Source organism: Bufo gargarizans, chromosome 4 (genome assembly GCF_014858855.1).
Source record: "Bufo gargarizans isolate SCDJY-AF-19 chromosome 4, ASM1485885v1, whole genome shotgun sequence".
NCBI classification, from domain to species: Eukaryota; Metazoa; Chordata; class Amphibia; order Anura; family Bufonidae; genus Bufo; species Bufo gargarizans.
Genome location: NC_058083.1, coordinates 504202675 through 504227492, shown reverse-complemented (window position 1 = coordinate 504227492; position 24818 = coordinate 504202675). Strand labels below are relative to the sequence as shown.

Sequence of the window (24818 nt, the reverse complement as noted above, 5' to 3'; positions counted from 1 at the left end):
TGCTAGCAATTCATGCATAGCTTCTAGCAGGAATAATAAAGTCATCACAGAGTCATAAGAATAGATGCTCCAGAATAGTTATTACCTGGGGAATGTAGGTAGTTACTAACAGGAGAGGGGACAGGTGCCCTTGACATGGTGGCTGTACTTCCATACAACTTAATCTTTATCTGACAGGCAATGTCCCGAATAGCAAAACATGTAAATCACTAACAAAAATTCTGTCTTCCACCTCTAAAAATACTGTAAATTGCTGGCTACTCGGAGGTCTCCTTCCTGCCCAGTCGCTGGCCACCGCCAGGTATGTGAAGTCTCTGGCAGCAGAGATACCGAGATGGGCTTCAAAACTGGGGCAGGGGTGTGGAAATTAAAATAAATAAATAAATACTTGTCGAAGGACTAAAGCGGGGTCTCAATCTACTTGTCCTGATACAAAAAGTAATTTTAAATCAAAACCATATTTAAGTGAATCCCTTTAATGTACATGCAATACTGGGGCAGTGAATCCCTTTAATGTACATGCCATACTGGGGCAGTGAATCCCTTTAATGTACATGCCATACTGGGGCAGTGAATCCCTTTAATGTACATGCCATACTGGGCCAGTGAATCCCCTTGATGTACATGCCAGTATGGGGAAGTCCCCGTCCCCCCCCTATTCATGGAGGGTGAGTGGCTGGAAGTTGGAACCTGGCAGCACTCCTATTGACACTTTAATGCCAGGGAGAAGAAGCAGAGCGGCAGCCTGACAGCAGAGCATAGCTGAGTCACCATACACACTACCTGCTGGGCTATCCATCACGGCACGGGCTGCCACCATGTCAGGAGCTCCTACTACAGCCGCTGACTAACGTGTGCCTCCGCTGGGAGCTGACTTCCGGCCTGCACAGGAGCGCTGATAACACTGCGGTAAGCAGCCCGGACTTGCTGCACCGGGCTGTGTATTAGAGGAAAACACGGCGCAACCCTAGCCCTGCTACTTGCCCGCAGGGCTAAGCTGCCTGCACAAACTACCTGCCCGGCGCCCGGAACTGCATGTCCCGGGCGTCGGGCGATAGGAATTCCACACCCCTGTGGGGGCACGTCCTCTGCGATCAGAGCGCATGATGTCCTACCTGCACGGTAAGGCGGGTTTACACCGCGCGATGTTACAGCCGATTGTCGGGAAGGACGTGTTAGACGGCACGATCTGCTGCCCAGAAACTATGATTAACGTGCGTGCGTGAACCACGGGATCACCCCACGAACTAGTGTTTTGCTCATTCATCAGGTCATCGGCAGCACATTTAAACGGGAAGATTGTCGGGAATGGAGCGTTTGCAGCAATGGTCATTCCCAATAATCTGCCCGAAAATGGAGCCGTGTAAATCCGCGTTAGAGTCCTCTCATTTTAGGAAATGGCTTTTATCATGTAGAGAAAGTTAATACAAGGCCCTTACTAACGTATGGAAAAAGCACCAGCCTATGTGCGCTCCCACGGTCCCGGCCTTCTGCTTTTCCCTATAGTGTACAAGCACGACCACCACCGATTGATTGCATGGTGGTCGTAACCATGGAAATGAGCAGTGTATAACGTGATGGAAAAATGAATCTAGCCAGCAAGGAGGCAATATGGACAATCACAATACATTAGTAAGTGCGTTGTGTTCACTTTCTCTACATGATGAATGCCACTTGCTGAAGCGAGACAACCCCTTTAAGGCCACCTGCACAAGGTTACAAGTAGACAGGCAGAAATTCGGCTCAAATGTCTGTACGTTTCCACACCAAATCAGCATCAAAATCCGCATGTGTTAGGCCTCCTGCACACGAACGTGCGCGCCCTGAAAAATCCGCAATGCATGAACACCGTCCATGGGGCAGCCGTAGCGGATCGCGGACCCATTAACTTTAATGGGTCCGCAATCCTGCCGTTCCACAAAAAGATAGGACATGTTCTATCTTTTTGCAGAACGGAAGTACAGGACGAAACCCCACGGAAGCACTCCATAGTGCTCCCGCAGGGTTCCGTTCCGTGCTTCCATTCCGCATCTACAGATTTGCAGACCTATTTAAGTTAATGGGTCCACATCCGTGTGCATTCCGCATCACAGAACGGTGCCGGTGTATTGCGGATCCGCAAATGCGTTCCACAATACGGTTACGGGAAGCACACGTTCGTGTGCAGGCGGGCCTTACTTGTGGATTTGATGCTATTTTGTCGCAGATCTGGTCATTCCTTTGAAAAGGGTGAAATGCTGCGGATTTCAAAATCCACACCTCCGGTCAATTTTCGCACAGAACGGAAAAAAGCTAAAAGTGTACATGAAAATTCTCTAATCTCATACACTTTGCTGGTAAAATATTATGCTGTGTTTTTTTCCCCCACACAAGAATCTGAACCGTGTGAAGGTAGTCTAAATTCTCCATGACTTTATATACTGTATATGCTAAGAGACCATCTCTCCAGCGCCCCCTATTGGAAGTTGCTTCCTATGAATCAAGATCTGACTTTTCAACAAGCCTTAGGATTTGACAAGGGAATATAGCCAAGCCAGACATCCATCTGTAGATGGCTGTTTCAGGGCTTGCCCCTCGGCAGTACGGAGTAGGGTCCTGGCCGGCTCAGTGCCATGCCTTGGAAGCAGCTTAGGCAGGAGACCTCAAGGCTTGTCGGAGAGTCAGCTTTTGACTTATAGGGGGCCACTTCCAGTAGGTGGCGCTGGTGAGATTGTTCTACCTCTGTGCATGGAGCATTGCTAATAGGTCTCCATACACGACTGGTCTCTTTAAGGGGATTCAGAACCCTGCCTAGGCTAGAAATGCTGTAACATAGGAATGCACAGGCATGGCAGAGGGTGCTCGGCTTTCCCCTCAGGGCATGAATCTGACAGTAAACACTACGGGGAGTGAGGACAGGACGTCTCAGCATGTGCAGTGCTGGCAGATCTCAGAGCTGTGGACTCTGTTAAAGGATAAAAAATTAAAATGGAAAAAAGGTATGAGGACTAAGAGACCTTTCTAAGGCCAGAGGACAATCTATTCTACAAGCCCATGTCACTTTGTAAGAAAAGCGCAGGCACACTTTAAATGGATATTATCCAGAATGCAGCCTCATTAGCATCCGGCAATCCAGAAAACCACTGCAACGTCATCGCTCCCCGGCCAGGAGAACGTAGCTCCAGGCCGGGCAAGCTCCAGCTGGTTCCCCTGTTTATGCAAGGCCATTCAATCCCACATTCATTACCAGGACGTCTGGCGCTTCCTTCATTCTGGTTTCCATCGGTTTCTTCTGAAGACGGCCTATAACCAGGTCCACCAGCACAGACCGACCTGTTCCCGATGACACTATTATTCTTTCACTTATTCAGCAAATTATATGTACGCCCCAAAAAAAAAAAAAAAATGGTCTGTGGAACAAAGTGCTGAATGCGATAGCCCCAATTTATCGGATGTCCAGCCTTTATCCGCAGGGATGGCCATCACTAGCTCACCATTGACTTTAATGGGAGCAGCGCTGCAGTGACAAGCTCTGTCCACCACATCATTGGGGGTGCAGTGTAATTCCAGCACAGACTTCCAGCAACGTCGCTACACCCGGACGGTGGGGGGTGTCAGACCCCTGCTGATTAGCTAGTGATGGCCTTTCCTGCGGATAGGTCATAACTTTAAGGGGTATTCTGGTTGTTTCAAGTTATCCCCTATCCACAGGACCACCACCGATCACGAGAACGGAGGACCCGTACACTCTGCAGACCCCCTAAAATGAAGGCAGCATATGCATGCGCCCGTTCCCTTAATTTCTATGGGAAATCGGGAGATCGCCGAGTATAGAGTAGAAATGAATGGGGCGGCCGTGCACATGTGCGACCACACACTCTGTTCTTTTCAGGGGGGGGGTCTTCATTCTCATGATCGGTGGGGGTCACAGTGGTAGAAAGAAACCCCACCGATCTAATAGCCCACAAGATAAGTGATAACTGGACAGCTTCTTTAAATGGGGTGCTTACTTTCTATATAATGTATGCTAGTTGCTGACTTTATGTTAAAGGGGTTCTCCTATATTGATGAACTATCCTCAGGATATGTCATCTATAGCAGATCGGCAGGGGTCCGACACCTGCCCCCCCGATCAGCTGTATGAAGAGACGGCGCGTGCTGTGCACACATGCCATCTCCAGTCTCTCTTCATGTTCGCTGCTGCTTTGCCATAGACGGCATGTGCGTACTCATACAGCTGATCGGCGGGGGTGCCGGTGTCTGATCCTCGCTGATCTGATACTGATGATCTATCCTGAGGATACGTCATCAATATAGGAGAGCTCGGAGAACCCCTTTAAGGGTTCCTAAACCTAAACCTTTGCAAAAACCAGGAACGTACAGCAGTGCTCCTCGGAGAGCTCTGTGCCTTTGGATTTCATCCGCTCTGCTCGACTTTACCACCATGGGGAATAAGGATCCATGAAAAGCATAATGGGATCCGTACTCAGCAGGCAGCTGGAGCTGACGAAACCTGAAGACGCAGAACGCTATGAGAAGCACTGTGGCACCTTCCTGGTTTCAGCAAAGGTTTAGGCCCCCTTTAAAGGATAGGTCATCAATTTGAGATCCACGGGGGTCTATCTCCCAGCATTCCCGCTGATCAGCCATTCCAAAAGAGTGCAGCGTATGTGCAAGCGCTGCGTTCCCTTCCCTGTTCACCTGCACGCCGCCGACACTGCAAGTGAATGGGACGGAGCTGTTGTAGGTACACTGCAGTGTCAATGGCGTCCATGTAAACAGTGACCTGTATGGGGTACCGAGAGTAGGACCCCCGCTGTTCTGATATTGATGACGGACGTGAGGATAGGTAATCAATATGGGAAAACCAGACAACCCCTTTAAGGGAACATGACTAAAGTGTTCGAAAAAAAACTTTGTAAAACTAAAATTGTAGAATCACAAACAAACGACACCGAGCCTCTGTTAGCAGCGATGGTCTCCACCTCCGGGGTGTAACGGTGATTAACATGTATAACGGCGCCAACCAGCAATGTCACACGTACTGTGGCCTGCTAAGATCTGAGAATCGGAGGTCTGCCAACCTCCATCTGACAAAGTGTAAGGAGAGGAAGAAACATATGCAAAATGCAATCTGCTATTCCAGGGAAGAAGCTGTAATCCTGGTCAGCCGGGCCCTTGTGCTGTGCCTATGTCAGACCCCGACGGGCGGCCATGGCACTGTGGGCAGAATGTAAGACTGACGTTTTTCACACAGGCCTTAATATTTTGAAAAATATAAATGTCTGGCTCCTAGTAATTTTAGAGTTTTAATGCCAGAAAAGAAACATGGCGTAGATGCCTGGTGTAATGCGCGCCAGTTTATCCAATTAACCCTTAGACGACAGCTGCTGTACATATATGACAGAAGTAATTAGTTTAAATATGGCTCCCGCTATTTTAAGCAGCACACACCATAGCTAATGTTTGCGAAAGGCAATAATGCCGATCGCAGACATTTAACCTCTCGGATGCAGTGGTCAAATGAGATCAGGGCACCTGAAAAAAAAAAAAAGAAGCATGTGCTCCCATGGCGGAACACCTTCCCCTCGCCGATATTAGGGAAGGTGTTCCTAAAAAGTTATAGGCCCAAAAGTACATTCAGATGAACATATGTATTTTGCTGTCCGCGATACGAGGATGACGTCCGTGTTGCATCCGACTTCACTAACTTCAATGAGTCAATGAATCGCATTTTGCGGGCAAATATAGAACATGTTCTATCTTTAGCGGAACGGACATTAAAAAGCCCGGCACTTCTGGTATCCTGTATATGACAAGGACTGCCCTGCCTCCGACTTATTCACACAAGATATTTAATCATTAAGATAGGAGACCAATCATGCAGGACGGCAGCACCCACCTTAAATCCATTTCATTTCCACGTATGCATTTATTTGAAAATCAGCTCCCAAAAAAATGCCTCAAAACAGCCTTCCATTCATTTCAATGGGAAGCAGCACTTTTTTTTATTTTTATTTTTTTACATTTGTAAAAAAAAAAGTGGAAAGATGCCTTGGGGCAGAATCCGCGATGAATCTCCCATTAAAATGGAAACGGCTCCAAGTAAATCCTTTTTGTGTTTTCCATGCGTTTTTTGGTGCAAATCTGCTTCAATTTGTTTAGAACCTATTGGTTAAAAAAATAAGCGCATCAAAATACCACATAAAAAAAAAAAAAAAAACACGTCTAAAACCGCAGGAAAAAAAATAAAAATAAAGCACGTTTTTCAAAATCAGTCAAGTGAACTGGCCCTTAAAAGGGGTTGTCCAGGCTTTTTAATACTGATGACCTATCCTCAGGATAGGCTATCAATATCAGATCGGTAGTGGTCCGACAGCCGTCACCCCCACCGATCAGCTGTAAGAGGAGACGGGGCGCACAGTGCACACATGCCATCTCCCATCTCTCTTTCTGCTCCATGTCTATGGCCAGGGGCGTAGCTATAGGGGGTGCAGAGGTAGCAGTCGCTATCGGGCCCAGGAGCCTGAGGGGCCCAAAGACCCTTGTGCCACATAAGACACTGGCATTATAGAAAGTGCATGCTGGTCAACTTACACCTCTGGCTGGAGGGAAGGGGTTAGGTCAAGGATTTGGCATGAGGGGGTGCCCTTTCAATGTTTGCCTCAGGCAGCAGGAAGGCTACGTGCTCCCCTGCCCCTTGCCAACAAGGGAAGGGGGGCCCAAGCTGAACTCTTGCACTAGGGCCCATGTGCTTTTAGCTACGCCCCTGTCTATGGCAAAGCAGCGGCAAACAGGAATCCACTCCAAGTGAAGATTGGCGATATGCAATACAATCGCCGCTCATCACATTTTCCAGCGACTGAGGGCGATTTCTTATACCCCCTCCTGTCATTTACACAGGGAGGCGAACTGCCGGAAACAACTTATAACATCAGCCAACCCCTGTTTACATTGGACAATGATTGGGAATTAACATGCAAACCATATGGGGAGGGGACCGCACTTATTAGGCTACTTTCACATTAGCGTTTTTTTGCAAGATCGGTCATGGATCTGCAAAAACGCTTCCGATACAATAATACAACCGCATACATCCGTCATGAACGGATCCGGTTGTATTATGTCTTATATAGCCAAGATGGATCCGTCATGAACTCCATTGAAAGTCAATGGGGGACGGATCAGTTTTCTATTGTGTCAGAGAAAACGGATCCGTCCCCATTGACTCACATTGAGTGTCAGGATGGATCCATCTTGCTCTGCACCACATTGCGGACAGAAAAACACTGCGGTGGGGATGCAACCAAACGGAACGGAATGCATTTTGGAGCACTCAGTTTCGTTCAGTTCGGTCCCCATTGACAATGAATGCTGACAAAACTGAAGAGTTTCTTCCGTTATTGAGAACCTATGACGGATGTCAATGGCGGAAATGAAAACGCTAGTGTGAAAATAGCCTTAGGTACCCTAGCGTTATTCTTTTTACGGTATTGAGTTCCTTCACAGGGGTTCAATACCGGAAAAAAACTGTTCCGATTTATCCTAATGCATTCTGAATGGAGACCAATCCGTCCAGGATGCATCAGGATGTCTTCAGTTCAGTCCCTTTACGGTATTTGGCCGGAGAAAATACCGCGGCATGCTGCAGTATTTTCTTCGGCCAAAATTCCGGAACTCCACATCCAGCAATAATTCCCATTGAAATGTATTAATGCCGGATCCGGTACCAAGTGTTCCGGAAAAAAAGCAGATCCGGTTTCCCATCTGCACATGCGCAGACCTTTAAAAATGCAAAGAAATTTATAAATACCGGATCAGTTTTTCCAGATTACACTGGAGACTCATCCAGAATTTCAATGCATTTGTCAGGTGGAGCCGCATCCGTCTACAAAAGATATCCGTCGCTGGAACTGCCTGCCGGATCCTCACAACGCAAGTGTAAAAGTACCCTTATACAGTCAGCTGACACTCGCTATGGCCAGGCATTGGCCCAGGTAAAAGGACCATCGCCATCCTGCTTAGATCTCCAGCAGTATAATAGAGTTGGCATTATCTCAACTGCTCTCTAATGACAGTGAGACGACTCTGCTCATTGTATCCCAATCTATACAGCCAAGCTGAAAGTGAACTACAGAAAACAGGAAGCCCGCCTATTGCGACTGCTCTAGTGTCCACCAAAGGATGGCCTGATCTATGGAAACCCCACTTAAAGGGCCTTTCAGACAAGCAATCAAAAACTAATTTCTGCAAGGAGGATATTTGAAGTAGACTGACCGAGGATACAGTCTGTGTGCTGTCCGTGTTTCATTGCACACCCATTCACTGGAATGGATGAGTCTTGTAGGAAAATCAGACCTAAATGGTACAGGCATGTGAATTGGCCGACTGACTATAATGGGTCATTGAGCAGTATGACAAACTCATTACTTCTAGGAACCAGTAGAAGTCTCTATAGCCAATGACTGAAGAGGTATTGGGGCGACCATGGGGGGGGGGGGGCTTCCTCAATTGGGCTACCACTATGTAGCAGAGCAAAGAGCAGATAAGTAAAGGCCCCCCTGATGTGGCTCTTGGGACGTCCAACACATTACGGCCCAGACTGCCTAAGGCCCAGTTCACATTTAAATGTTTTTATTTCTTGTACGCTAAAAACCTGTAAAAAACATGACTTCGGGATTAAGTTCCCTATATCCATCACGTCGGCCAAAGGTCACAGAATATTTATTATATCATTTCTATTATTTACCGCAGATTTATCATATTTCAGTGGTGGGAACACACAAACATGGTGCCGCTAATCAGAGAAGTGTGAATTCAACCTTTTGAGCCCAATTTCCCCATGTTGGAAACAACAAGGCAGGGAGCAATACTGATCAGGCGCTTGTTAACCTCCTCCTCACACTGGTAATCAGCGCTGCGCGGTCGGCTTATCTCACTGCCCACAGTGATCTGTGCAGATTACTGGTTGTTATCACAGACGCTGCACGTCTTCACCTCACGGCGCAGGGTTTCTGACCTTATCTGGGGAGATCACAGACCGGCTTTACAGGTTGCACCCTGTCAGAGATGATATCACAAAACGCTAACGAACACGCAGGCCCGAAGGTCTGTACAAACGCTCACTCCCAATAATACACTGTAGGTCGTACTACGTTTTTTCTGGGAGAGTAAAAATGCTCCACTTACTATTTTTGAGAAGTCATTTTAGCCGAGGAGGAGAACGAAAAAGTTACAGTAATAAGATGTAGGCCAAGTGTAAAATATGCAGGAAAACCATTAACCTAAATAAAGGGGTCCTCTCACGTCAGCAAATTACATTTACCATGTAAAGAAAGTGTTAATACAAGGCACTTACTAATGTATTGCGATTGTCCATATTGCTTTCTTTGCGGTTTGGATTAATTTTTTCATACACTGCTCGTTTCCAGGGGTTACAACCACCATGAAATCTGGCAGCGCTGGTCCCGATTGCACACTATAGAAAAAAAGTACCAACCTATGCGCTCCCACAGTCCCGGCCACCAGAGAGGCCTATTGTGTGCAAGCACGACCACCACTGATAGATTTTTCGTTTCTAGGGGTTATGGCCACCCTGCAATCTATCAGCGGTGGTCGTGCTTGCACACAATAGGAAAAAGTGGCAGCCTCTCAGATGGCCGGGACTGTGGGAGTGTATAGGTTGGCACTTTTTCCTATTGTGTGCAAGCATGACCACCACTGATTGATTGCTTGTTTCTAGGGGTTACGGCCACCCTGCAATCAGCGGTGGTCGTGCTTGCACACAATAGGAAAAAGTGCCAGCCTCTCAGGTGGCCGGGACTGTGGGAGTGCATAGGTTGGTACTTTTTTCTATAGTGTGCAAGCAGGACCAGCGCTGCCGGATTTCATGGTGGTCGTAACCCCTAGAAACAAGCAGTGTTTGAAAAACATTAATCCAGCCAGCAAAGGAGGCAATATGGACAATCGCAATACATTAGTAAGTGCCTTGTATTAACACTTTCTCTCCATGATAAATGCCGTTTGCTGAAGGGAGAGTAACAAGCCGATCATTGTGAACAGCAGCGAGTTCCCGCATAGACATCGTAATTTTATCTGCGATGCATTTTTGGGAGAAAGCTCACAGGAAAACAAGTCTATCAGCAGAGAAATCTCGCCAGTTTTCTCCATGTTCTTGGCAGGCGGCTACCGCTCTAAATACTGTAAACCTGCTGGATCCGTTACAGACCAATCGCGGCCAAGGAGCAGGAAAATCAAGATAGAGAAATGTTTGAAATCTTAACAAGACTAATATTCCTGTTCACAAAGAACATCCAAAAAATTCCTATCTAATAAACTGTGAATCAGGGACGGACGGATCCCAGGAGACCAGTACAGAAATTTACTACGAACTTAATTACCAAATTAAAAACCTAATCACACAAGACGTTTCACTATGAATGTGACATGAAATTTACAGTAATTTTTTTTTTTTAAATGCATAAAACAAAAAAAAAAAAATTTAAATCAACTATACAAAAACTGCATGTGTGAATTCAGTTAGGCCCTTTCACATGGGTTTAAAGGAAAGACGTAATTCGATACCTTGATAGAAACCTATCTGCCATGGGACGTGTCCGCTGCTCACCACATGAAGTCTTGCAGAGGAGCGCTCGGCACATGCGCAGTAGAATGCTGGAGATTGCCGAGCAGATGTACAGTCTCCAGACAAGTACTGCGCATGTGCCGAACACGCTGCTAAGAGACTTTAGGGCCAGGTGAGAGTACACCTTCCCTACTTGGACCTGTCAGTCCAATTCAGTGGGGGTGTGAACATCAAGGCAAGTGATCGGAGCCTCCGGGGCGCAGCGTGCAGCGGTTTTGTGTCTGGTCACGAACCGGAACGCAATGCATCCTGATCTGTTTTGTTCCCCGTTGACAATGCATGGGGACAAAACTGAAGCGCTTTGCTCCGGATTTGAGATCTTCTGCCGGATCCAAAAACAGCAATACAAAGGGTCAGATGAGAGTAGCCTTATACGTTTTTTTTTTCCGCACATTAATTGGCCATGCAGCACGCTACTGAAGCCTGTAAACCCAGCCATAGACAAGAAACTTATCAATTGCACTATTTTCAATTTTTGCTACGATTCCGCCTTTTGCCTGAAGGTCACATGCCCAGAACCACGCATCGTTTAGAGATGCAACAATCGGCAGCACCTTTACACCGCCAGATAATTGCCAACAAGCATTCCTATGAACGCTTGTTGGCCGATCATCTGGCCCTTAACTAGAAAATGAGGCCTAAAAGAGCTGTCTCAGCACACAAAGATCTTTTATAATGTGAACGTCTCGCGAAATTCCCAGTAAACGGCTGATTTCGCTGGTGAGGCTGCTGTCGGAGTCTCATTTCCCCCGCACCGTCCACTACAAGGCTATACGTAACAAACAGCTGGACCAGGTCCAACAGAGAAAGGCATGTTGCTTGTAATCTGCTCTGGGACATAGAGAGGGTCCTGGGGAAAAAAAAAACACTATGGCCATTTACATTGAAAACCTAGAAATCCATAAGTCTACAGGAACGTACAGTACGGACACTAAATGGTGTAAACGCCCGGGTAGGTATGTTACCATTCAATGGGTTTATCCGTACAATGGAAGCGGCATCTCCAGATAATGAAGGTCACGACGGGTCAGGCAACTCCCAGCTAAGGACGGCCATATCTAGGATACCAGCACAACAGAGGAGCAGGGAGGGCATGGGGGAGACAGGAGAGACCAGCAAACCAGTTCCTTCAAACTTTAAAAACCAGCAGACGGAAAAGTAATCCGCACACTGCGGGAAAACATCTGTGAGATGCGATGCAATTTTTATCTTTATTGCATCATCGGTGTACTCCTTTTTTCGGCAGATTTTAAGCTTTGCCCTGCGGAAAGTGCTGCGACTTTGCTGCAAAATCCACAGCAGATTTTTCATTTATTTTTTATCCCCTGTGGATGTATAGACAAAATACTGCAGAAAAGGGGTCTGCCCCGTGGTTCTCCAGGAGCTGCAGAGCGAGGCTGCCCTCACACGCTGCGGATTGTGGTGCAGAAATCCTCGACTAAAAATCACTTCCATTTATTTGAAGGGGGCGGCAAGTACGTGGATTTCTGAAGCTCCATTAAGGAGAATGGAACTGAATTTCAGTAGCGGAAATTTCTGCAAGTCAGTCCACAGCGTGGGAGCGCACCCTTACGGGTTACAGACCATGGCAGTAGCCATTCAAACTGCTCTAGGAACCAGTAGGACTCATAGCTCAGCAATAAGATGGTTACTAGAGATCAATCAAAATCAACCCAAAAAGTTAGGGCTCGGGAACGTGTGCTGCCCATTGCCGTATTGCGGACCGCATTTGCAGGATCCACCATACACTGGCACCGTTCCGTGGGCATTCCGCATCACAGATGCGGACCCATTCACTTCAATGGGTCCGCAAACCCGGAGATGCGGAACGGAAGCATGGAACACTATGGAAGCACTACAGAGTGCTTTCTGGGGTTCCGTGCCTCCGCACCGCAAAAAGATAGAACATGCTCTATTTTTTTGCGGAACTGAGGGATCGCAGACCCATTCAAGTGAATGGGTCCACAATCCCCATGTGGCTGGGCCATGGTCGGTGCCCATGCATTTCGGACTGCAGTTTGCGGTCCACAGCACAGACACTGGCTTCACACGGTCGTATTAACAAGCCCTTAGGCAACATGGCTCCTTGGTAGGGAAATACGGCCTGTTCATACGGAGTGGCAGCGGTGACAATACGCCTGACGCCTTCTTTAAGAAAAAAAATTTGTGTACTATGTAGGGGCAGTGATACTGACCATTTTTGTAATATACTTTAATTACTAAAATCGTACATTTCTATTAGAAAAATAGCTCTAAAGTGACCCATTTTGAGCATTATTTAAGCAGAAGACAGAGGAGCCTTACTAAGGCTCAAAATTGGTCACTTTAGAGCTATTTTTCTAATATAAATGTATGATTTTAGTAATTAAAGTATATTCCACGCGGGTGCAATGCGTGATGCGAAATCCGGACCCATTCATTTCAATGGGGCTGTGCACATGAGCGGTGATTTTCAGGCATCACTTGTGCGTTGCGTGAAAAATCGCAGCATGCTCTATATTCTGCGTTTTTCACGCAACGCAGGCCCCATAGAAGAGATGTTGTTTGTAAACCTTCCGTTTTTTATCACGCACGTGCAAAACTAAACGCAATCGCATACTAAACTGACTGAACTTGCTTGTGAAATAGTGCGAGTTTTCCTGAACGCATCCGGACCTAATCCGCTCATCTGCAAGGGGACTTTAAATGAGGCTACATGTGAGGACACACAAACCCCTGCACCACACGTGGCACATAGCTGTAAAAGTGGCGTGTATCTCCACACACAGCGCACGGATGCGAGTGGTGATGAGTTTGTCAAAACTCAGGAACTGTTCTGCTCCATCGAGCCTGTCTGATTACAGGGGCCCTGGGGGCCCAATCTCACACTGATGACCACCTGCATCTTCAGCAATCAGTCCAGTGTTGGGGGTTGTCCCGAGAGGACAGGCTCGTCCAGTCTTCAATGGGATGGACTACCTTAGGAAGCACTGTCGAAAGGGGCACGCCTCCACTAAAAAAGTATTTTGCACATTGATGTTACTAACAAAAGCATGGACGAAGGTTACCAGCTCTCTAATCCTCTATCCTGGTGCAGTCAGCAGTTTAGCTGCATCAAAACTGCTGATAGACTCGCTCTAAGGCCAGCATACATAGAACAGTAAACTGAAAAACCGCATAGGCCACCACAGAAAAGGTCCAGCACACCACACCCCCGCCGATCAGCTGTCCGGTGTAGAGTCTATGCCGGACGTCAGCGCCTGAGCTGCAGAGCACCGTCTACCTTGTAGTGGACAGCACTCAGCACTGCAGTGCTGCTTCCACTGGCTTCAATGGATGCTTTACCGCATTCCCACGCGCATGTACGTGATGCGGTTACACCGTCACCGCACAGAGCGATGCGTTGACAGTTCAGTGAAGCAGGCACGCGGGCGTTGCTAGGCAACCAGTGACGCCGGCGGGAACGAATCACAGCGCTCACTGGCCGGCGATCGCTGCGATTGGTCCATTACTGCAGACGGACCAATCACAGCGCATTGATGCTGTTTAGGGAGGAACCGTGTGTACTCTCCTCCTCTGATCGTCCCAATTCCTGTCAGGGAAGCGATCAGAGAAGGAGCTTTGTCAGAATCCACACACCAGAGTTTTAACCCCTTCAGTGCCCCAGATCAGTTCTGTAACTCATCTGTCATCAACAGTTCTGAGCCTCATCCCCTGCCTCACACATAATTAACCCCTTCAGTGGCGATTTGCCCCAGTCAGCGACAGATCAGTCCTGTCCAGTCTGTCATCATCACCTCCTCCAGACACCCGCCACTCCAGCCTGCCTGTCCGTCCGTCGACACACCCGCCACTCCAGCCTGCCTGCCCGTCCGTCGACACACCCGCCACTCCAGCCTGCCTGCCCGTCCGTCGACACACCCGCCACTCCAGCCTGCCTGCCCGTCCGTCGACTCACACGCCACTCCAGCCTGCCTGCCCGTCCGTCGACACACCCGCCACTCCAGCCTGCCTGCCCGTCCGTCGACACACCCGCCACTCCAGCCTGCCTGCCCGTCCGTCGACACACCCGCCACTCCAGCCTCCCTGCCCGTCCGTCGACACACCCGCCACTCCAGCCTCCCTGCCGTCCGTCGACACACCGCCACTCCAGCCTCCCTGCCCGTCCGTCGACACACCCGCCACTCCAGCCTCCCTGCCCGTCCGTCGACACCCCGCCACTCCAGCCCGCCACTCCAGCCTCCCTGCCCGTCCGTCGACACACCCGCCACTCCAGCCTCCCTGCCCGGTCCGTCGACACACCCGCCACTCCAGCCTCCCTGCCGTCCGTCGACACACCCGCCACTCCAGCCTCCCTGCCCGTCCGTCGACACACCCGCCACTCCAGCCTCCCTGCCCGTCAACACACCCGCCACTCCAGCCTGCCTGCCCGTCAACACACCCGCCACTCCAGCCTGCCCGTCAAAACACCCGCCACTCCAGCCTGCCCATCAACACACCCGCCACTCCAGCCTGCCCATCAACACACCCGTCACTCCAGCCTGCCCATCAACACACCCGTCACTCCAGCCTGCCCATCAACACACCCGTCACTCCAGCCTGCCCATCAACACACCCGTCACTCACTCCAAAGTTACATAATAAAAATACAATAATATGAATTAACCCTGTCACTACGTGTGCCATCCTCCTGTGTGTACATACCAGTGTCCTGTGGTTGAGTGGCACCATTCTGTAAAATATAAGTCTCCTAGGCCCCATGTGGATTTGTACCACCTATAACTGTAAAATAATATATTAACCCCTTTTCTGCCCCAATAAGGATATTGGCACTACTCTGTGCCCCATACTAGAGCCCTGTATATAATTTTCAGCCTCCTGAGGCTCATTGCCAGCCATCTGTGCCACCTGTCAATAACTGCCAAAAGGATATACAGGATTTTAGTTTGTTGTTCAATAAAAAAAGTAAATAATAATAATAATATAAATCAACGTTAGTATACAGTTTAAAATGACTAAACGGCTTTTCACTGCCGAAGAGGCATATGCTGTGCTTTTTGAGGACACTGACTCCAACAGTAGACATGAAGTGTGAAGTGTCATTTTTAGTTTCATCTTCCTCTAACGATGAGCCCCCTGGTAGGCGTCCTAGGGGTAGTGCGCAGTCGCAGTCCCGTACAAGTGACTCTTCATGGATCCAGGTGCCTGAATTTACAGCCACTCCAGGCATCAATGTAGATACCACAGGTTTCAGTGAAATTAATTTTTTCAAATTATTCTTCACTGATGACCTAATTAACTTGATGGTGGAACAAATATGTACCGTATTTTTCGCCGTAAAAGACGCACTTTTTCCCCCCCAAAAGTGGGGGGGAAATAGCAGTGCGTCTTATACGGCGAATGTAGCCGATTTTGCCTAGTTTTCAATGATACACCCGCCGCGATGCCGTGCGGCGGGTGTATCAGCTGTGAGGGAGGAGGGGCTGGGGGCCGGCATCTGCATTTATAATGACAGCGGGGCCCGTGCAGTGACTGTATTCTACTACACGGGCCCCGCTTACTGTACAATCATATCCCTAATAGTTAATTGTTGTGTGCATGTAAAAGCATAATGAGCGATAATGATGAGCGCTGTCTATTACTTACAATTAGAAGCGCTCGCCGTTCGGAGCAGAGAGGAGGGAGGAGGCAGGCCGGGAGGACGGGCACTGGCAGTGTGAGTCATACGTCAAGCGCCTGCGCCGCCCACTTTATGAATGAAGCAGGCGGCGTGGGCGCATGACGGATGACTCACACTGCCAGCGCCCGTCCTCCAGGCCTGCCTCCTCCCTCCTCTCTCCTCTCTGCTCCGAACGGCGAGCGCTTCTAATTGTAAGTAATAGACAGCGCTCATCATTATCGCTCATTATGCTTTTACATGCACACAACAATTAACTATTAGGGATATGATTGTACAGTAAGCGGGGCCCGTGTAGTAGAATACAGTCACTGCACGGGCCCCGCTGTCATTATAAATGCAGATGCGACCCCCACCCCCATTATAAAAGCAAATGCGACCCCCACACTTATGGAGGGGGATCTGTGGATGACACATAGCATAAGATGTTATATATGTGTCATCCACAGATCCCCCCCCATAACTGTCATACACAGATCCTCATAACAGTGCCATCCAGAGAGGATCCCCCATAAGTGTCAGCCACAGATCCCCCAGAACAGTGCGTCACCCACAGATCCCCCAGAACAACAGATCCCCCATAACAGTGTGTCATCCACAGATCCTCCATAACAGTGCGTCACCCACAGACCACAATTAGTTCAAAAGCGCACCTTTTGGTTCAAAATATTTTTTTTCTTATTTTCCTCCCCAAAAACCTAGGTGCGTCTTATACGGCGAAAAATACGGTATATGCAGAGCAACTTATTGCTTCCCATCCAGAGAGTTATCTTTCAAGGATCCACAAATGGACCCCTACTGACACGACGGAAATACAAAAACGTTTTGGGGACTTCTCCTAAGCATGGGCATTATAAAAAAAATATATAAAATTATACATTCGTATTGGAACAAAGATATTTTATATCACACCCCTTTTCACTGTCTTGCCATGCCCCGGGCCCATTTTGAAGCTATTCAAAGATTTCTATACTTCAGCAATAATAATAAATGCCAACCCCCAAGCGACCCCAGTTATGACAGACTCTTTAAAATTAGGCCGGTGGTTGCCCACTACAATTCCAAATTTGGTCAAATATATACCCCCCAAAAATGCCTCTCAGTGGATGAATCATTGGTCCACTTCAAAGGCCGATTCCATTTCCGCCAGTGCCTGCCCAATAAAAGGGCTAGGTATGGCGTGAAGTTGTATAAGGCCTGTGAAAGTGTATCCGGGTATACACTGCGCTTTCGTATTTACGAGGGAAAAGATTCAAAAATTGAGCCACTCGGTTCTGGGTATAAGTGGGAAGATAGTATGGGATTTAGTCCACCCCCTGCGGGACCACAGATACCATCTGTATTTAGACAGCTTTTACAATAGTGTCCCTCTCCTGAAGTGCCTTGCTGACAGGGGCATAGGCACACGTGGCACAATTAGACAAAATCAAAAAGGGCTCCCTAAATCCTTTATAGACCAGACAGTGCGTTGCGGGGAAAGCAGGGCTGTTTCCTCAGAAAATTTGATGTTGCTAAAATACAAGGACAAACGGGATGTTTTTGTGTTAACTACCATCCATGGTGATCAGTCCGAGGAACCACAGAGCAGAACACCAAGCCTGTGTGCATCCAGGATTACTACCAGTTCATGGGTGGAGTGGATCTTTCAGACCAGGTACTACAGCCCTACAGTGCCTTAAAGGGGTTGTCTGGGTTCAGAGCTGAACCCGGACATAACCATAAATTCACGCAGGAAGCCCCCTGATGTTAGCATCAGAGCATTTCATGCTCCGATGCTCTCCTTTGCCCTGCGAAGGATCGCACACGCAGGGCACGGGCTCTTATTTACAATACCACACTGCCTGGCAGAGGCTTCCGCCCAGCATTGTGTTCGGTGACGTCACCGGCTCTGATGGGCGGGCTTTAGCGCTGCCCTGGTCGTTTTACAGGCTAGGGCAGCGCTAAGCTCCGCCTATCAGTGCCGGTACGTCATTGGAACTTCAGAATATGCCTTTGCCCTGCGTGATTTAGTGCAAGGCAAAGGAGAGCATCGGAGCATGAACTGCTCCGATGCTCCTGTCAGGGGGGCTGCCGGGGTGAAAATGGGCATATGTCCGGGTTCAGCGCTGAACCTGGACAACCCCTTTAAGAAAATCTAAGGTGTGGTACAAAAGATTAGCTGTGTACCTAACCCAAGTGTCACTATATAATGCCTTTGTCATCCATAGAACAGCTGGTCATGGGGGGACCTTCCTGGAATTTCAAGATTTTTTTTTTTTAATTTTGATTTTTGGAGTTCAGGAAGGAGAGGGCAATACTTCAGTCAGCAGTGCTTCTGGGGTCTCAAGAATAATACATGGGCAGCATTTCCCTGGAGGACTTCCCCAACAGGAAAAAAAAAAAACAAAAAAAAAACGGCGACCCCAAAAAAGGTGTAGAGTTTGCTCAGTTTGAGGGATTAGGAAAGCGACCACTCACTACTGTCAGAATCTCAGACTGCCTTGGATAAGTAAAAGTGTTCCAAAGTTATTACCACATAAAGTGACATGTCAGATTTGCAAAATGTGGCTTGGTCCTGAAGGTAAAAACTAGCTTGGTCTTGAAGGGGTTAATGGTGCTCTGTAGCTGCACCAAGCAGCTGATCGGCAGGCACCCCAGACCCCCATGGCTCAGCTAGTAATGGCCTATCCTGAGGACAGGACTCACTTAAAGTCTGGAGAATTGCTTTAGTCTAATTTCACACAAACTGGTTTTCTGTCCGGATGTGTTCCTTTTCACACAGGACGGCATCCGGCCTGAACCCCGACCCATCCATCTCAGGGGTGTACAACCATCTGCCCATCCAGGAAAGACCTCAGCATGTTCTATCTCCATCCGCTTTTCAGGCAGGACTGGCGAATTGGTCAGCAAAAAACAAAACACACAATCTGACAGCACATACATGCCATCCGGACGCAGTCCGCTTTAGGGAGCATTCACACGGCCGTAAGTGTTTTGCGGTCCGCAAATTGCGGATCCACAAAATACGGATACTGGCCGTGTGCGTTCCGCATTTTGAGGACCGCACATGGCCGGCGCTATATAGAGAACTCCTATTCTTGTCCGCAACCGGGGCCACGGAACAACGGATGTGGACAGCACATGGTGTGCTGTCCGCATCTTTTTTCGGCCCCATTGAAATGAATAGGTCCGCACCCGTTCTGCAAATTTGGGGAACGGATGCGGATCCATTTACACGGTCGTGTGAATGCTCCCTAAGTGTCCATTCACAGGCCTGTGTGAGTTTTGCGGACCGCACATCGCCGGCACTTAATAGAAAATGCCTAATCTTGTCCGCAATTGCAGACAAGAATAATACATAGTTATTTTGTTTTCGGGAACGGAATTGTGGACCCAGAAGTGCGGATCCGCAGTTCCGGATCCGGGCAGCACATCGTGCAGCCCCATAGAAATGAATGGGTCCGCAATTCCGTTCCGCAAATTGCAGAACGAAATTGTGGAAGTGTGAATGGAGCCTAAAACTGATGGTTGTGAGGAGATGCTGGGTGTTAGGGCTCATACACATGAGTGTCGGCTGTTTTGCAGACCGCAAATTGCAGATCCGCAAAACACAGATACCGGCCGTGTGCATTCCGCTTTTTGTGGAACAGCCGGCCCCTAATAGAACAGTCCTATCCTTGATTGTAATGCGGACAAGAATAGGACATGTTCTATATTTTTGCAGAACGGCAGACATACGGACATGGAATGCACACAGTCATTTCCGTTTTTTGCGGACCTATTGAAATGAATGGTTCTGCATACAGCCTGCAAAAAGACGGGCTGTATGCAGATTTTCCCGGAACGCACCCCCAACACATCCGGACCTAATCCGCGACGTTAGTCTTCAAGGGGCCTTATTCTGAGTAAAAACTGATATAAAATGGATGCAATGCTGATGAAAAAACAAACACTAAATGCAACCACAGACAAAACTGATTCAACTTGCATGCCAAGCCATCAGTTTTTCACTCAACCCAGACACACTGCGTATGTGAACTAGGCCTTAAAGGGGTCCTCTCACTTTACGCAACTGGATTTATTATGTAGCTACAGTTAATACACTTAAGGCACTTACTAACATTGTTATTATTCATATTGCGTCCTTTGCTGGCTGGATTCATTTTCCTATCAGATTTTACACCACTTGTATTCATGGTTACGACCATCCTGCAATCCAACAGTGGTGGTCGTACTTGCATACTCTAGGAAAAAGCACCAGCCTCACTAGTGTTCAGGACCATGGAGGGGCACATAGGCTGGTGCTTTTTCCTATAGTGTGAAAGCACGGCCACCGCCGCTGGATTGGTGGGTGGTCATAACCGTGGAAACGAGCAGTGTATAATGTGATTAAAAAAAGTGTCCAGCCAGCAAAGGAAGCAATATGGACAGTCACAATAAATTAGTAAGTGCCTGGTATTACCTTTCTCTACGTCATAAATACTATTTGCTGAAGTGAGAGGAACCCTTTAATGGCGTGTATATCGGTGGGATGACTGACAAAGTTGAGAAATAGGGATGAATCCAGGTACTCCATGTGCATTCCATATGTCCATATTTCGTTCCGCAAAAAAATAGAACATGTCCTATTATTGTCCGCATTACGGACAAGGATCGGACTGTTCTATGAAGGGTCAGCTGTTCAGTTCCGCAAAATACGAATGCACACGGATGTCATCCGTATTTTTTGCAGATCTGTTTATTGTGGACAGCAAAATACATACGGTCGTGTGCACGAGGCCTTAAGGTGACCATACATATATAAGATTAAAGCCAGCTGGAATGGAGATCGTTCACTTGCCATTGTGCTCAAGCATCAGGGAGTAAGTTGTTATATAAAAAAAGAAAAAAAGAACACTAACACTCCGTGGTCGGGCAGTTTAGATGGTGTGATCAATCATACGAACAATCCCATGGACAACTGATTGGCTGCATGATCTCAGATGTACGGCCAGCTTGATGGCGGCAGTATAGGAGGTTCACCCTGCTCGCACTAGACAACCATCCAAAGTTATCACTAATGACGAAACTTAAAAAGAAGTCAGATTGGCCGATCACAGACAGCTATCAGCATATCCACAAACACCCCGGGCCTAGAAACAAACTCATTTGTGTAAGCTAATTAAGATTGTCTTTAAGATAGCAGAAGGCTGGAGGGTATGCACTGGGTTCACACCATCATTAGCCGACAGCCACCTAGGTGCCGGTCATGTCTGACAGCGGGCGGTCTCAGCTGACCTCCAAGTCCCCGTCACCTACCTCCATCTCTCAGAACGAGCTCCGGCCTTGCAGTAGAGGTGCCCGTGCAGCAGCTATTCCTCCTCCACCCATACACAGACTGTGCAGCCGAGCATGCAGGTGTGCTCAATGGGGAGACGCTGCACAGAAAATGGACGCTGGTGGTCAGCAAAGAAAGCGTCAAGAAGTCAGGACTACCGCAGTTCATTACCACCTGCAGACAAGGGTCCAGCCCCGGTCACACAAGTGTATTACAGCCTGTATTCTGCTAGGAGGGAAATGGTTTTCCATGGAAATTATTTACATTGAAAGGAAAATCTGTCATCTGTCTCCACAAGAGCGATCCTTGGAGAACAAACACTATAGTGTGAACAGGACCACGGCCACGTCCTACTGCCTAACCACACCGCCTTTCTACATGTGATGGCAAGCTGTGGATCTGAGAAGTCTGAGCAGATAATTTCCTCCAAATGCGACTTGGGTTTTGTAGCGTGCATCGTACGGCACAGCGTTCTTAGGACATCCGGTCTGAGCACGCGCTGTCACACCAGCGAGTCCCATGCTGCGCGTGTCAGGGAGAGCACCCGTCCTGACCTCCCAGCGCTGCCGGGGTCGTATAGCATTATACTGATTTATGACGCTATGTAACCCTTTACAGTTCTGGAATGAATTGGATAACACTGACATGATGCTGTCAGTGTTATACAATTACATTCCAGACCTCTAAGGGTTATATAGCATCATAAATCAATATAATGCTATACGACCTTGTGTGTGTCATGACCTGCCATCCCTATGATGCTGTCAGTTTAGGTCGGGCCATGACGTATGCCATGTGTGAATTCAGGCTAAAGTGCACAATATTCTTACTGACTTCTATGGAGAGAGAAAAATAAATGTAGCACTAAATTTAAGGGGTATTCCGGTAACAAGGTCATTGAAAACGGATGTAAGTCATTGGCTTTTTATTATTTTTTTTAACACAAAACCCAACCGCTGCAGCGCCCTCAGTATACATCATGTCTCAAAATACCCAAGTGCCCCAGCATACATAATACCCTGCCCCATATTGCAAAGATCTATTTTTTATTAAAAAAAAAAAAAAAAAAAGCTCACCTCCCCACTTGCACCCAAGGGAACATTTTCTCAGTGCTGGAGGCAGCAGGACCTGACGCTCCCTGTGTGATCATGTGACATCACGTCTCAGGGAGCGTCAGGTCCTGCTGCCTCCAATGCTGAGAAAGTGTTCCCTTTGGTGCATATGGTGAGGTGTTTTTTTTCAGTTTTTTTTTATTTATTTAAAGGGGTTGTCCTATCATAGACAATGGGGGCAGGATATGCCCCCATTGTCTTATAGGTGCGGGTCCCACCGTTGGGACCCGCACCTATATCGAGAATGGAGCCCCGCAAGGTGGTGGCTGAAGGACTCCGGTCCGGCCACCACCAAGCTGGCTCCCCATAGAAGTGAATGGGAGCGTACTGCGCATGCGCATGTGCGGCCCCCGCTGCCATTAGTTTATATGGGGCCGATGGAAATAGTCGAGCCAGTGCTCGGCTATTTTCGCCGGCCCCATAGAAAATGAATGGAGGGCGGCTGTGCATGAGCAGTGCGCCCCCCTTCACTTGTGGGGCTCCGCTCTCGATATTGTTCACGATGAGACAACCCCTTTAACCCCTGAAAGGCCCTTTTTCTACACAGTATACCCTTTTTAAATAGCCGTTAGATGGGCGCACTCCTATCTATAGGTCTGATAAAAACAGGCCCATTGATTCCAGTGGGGTCTGGCTGGCTGTGAAAAGGGCCAAAAATATGTATGTTTGTTTTTCTGCCGCTATCCACTGGCAATTAAGAAAAACGGGCGTGTGAACAGCCCCATAGATTGGTTCTGAATACATCCGTGTGAGGGCCATTACAAAAATGGCCGTTATTCACCGATGTGCGAATGCAGGTGCTGTTCAAATCCGTATGTCCGCCATGCAAATTACAAAACATGCCCTATTCTTGTCCTTCGGACTCATGCCCACGACCACTGGCTGTTTTGCGGTCCGCAAAACACGGATACCGGCTGTGTGCATTCAGCATTTTGTGGAAAGGAACATCTGGCCCCTAATAGAACTATCCTTGTCCGTGACGCGGACAACAATAGGACATGTTCTATTTTTGGGCGGACGGGCCATGCGGACATACGAACACGGAATGCACACAGTAAACTCTTTTTTTAATTTTTTATTCAGGCCCATTTAAGGCTGGGTTCACACCTGAGCGTTTTACAGCGCGTTCCTACGCGCTGTAAAACGCTCAACAAGGAGAAACCAATGCTTCCCTATGGGAATGGTTCTCACCTGGGCGTTTTACAGCGCGTACAATCGCCCGACGCCCCAAGAAGTACATGAGCTTCTTTGGGGTGTCTTGTCGCTTGTTCCCGTACATAGACTTTCGGGAACGCGCGACAATGGGCGTTCGCTTGTCTCTGTATGCACGATTGCAAACGCCGGTACAATCGCGCATACAGAGCGCTCCATCGCGAACGCTCAGGTGTGAACCCAGCGTAAGGGAATAGATCCGCATACAGGCCGCAAAAAAAAAAAAGAACGGACAAGAAAAAAAAATCCGTTTGACCCCTTATTGGGGCCAAGAAATGTCATTTGTAGTGATCGGAGTGAGAAAAACGCAGAGTGCACACAGAAGGTGTCTGTATTTTGCGGATATGGCGCAATACGGACGCGGTTGAGGCCTTAGACTGCTAGGGGGGGCACCAACGATCACAAGGCTGGGGTCCTGCGTCCGACGATCCGCCTCATTGCATGCAACGAATGGGGTGGCGGCGGCGGTCCAGCGGGATCCCTGCAAGTCCATTCACAGCCTATGGGCTGAGGAGGATAGCGGCGCACTGTACACTATCTACATCAGACACTGAATATGGCGGCTCCATGCAAGGGGGGGGGGGGGGGGTCACTACTAGTGAAAAAATATCCATTAAATCTAAAATAATTTTGTAATTTTTTGCAAGAATGAACTCCAATAATGTCATCAGGAAGGCGACCCTGCAGTGGTATTAGTGTACGGACAGAGGTGACATCATCGCATCTCTCCTTTTCTACTCTCGGACGTCTCTGTAGGGTTCAGCGCTCTCAGGATTACTATGCATTATAGCGGTTTATTTATATGAATAAGGCCTCATCCACACGGCCGTTGTTTTGGGCCGCATCCGTGCCGCCGTATTGGCGGCTCGGATGCGGACCCATTCACTTCAACGGGGCCGCAAAAGATGCGGACAGCAC

General features: G+C 48.3%; 1 protein-coding gene across 1 annotated transcript in view; it reads right to left on the bottom strand.

Moving 5' to 3' along the window:
• PPP2R5A (protein phosphatase 2 regulatory subunit B'alpha) overlaps nucleotides 1-24818 on the bottom strand; it is a 104925-nt gene that overhangs the window by 78780 nt on the left and 1327 nt on the right. The window lies entirely within an intron of this gene.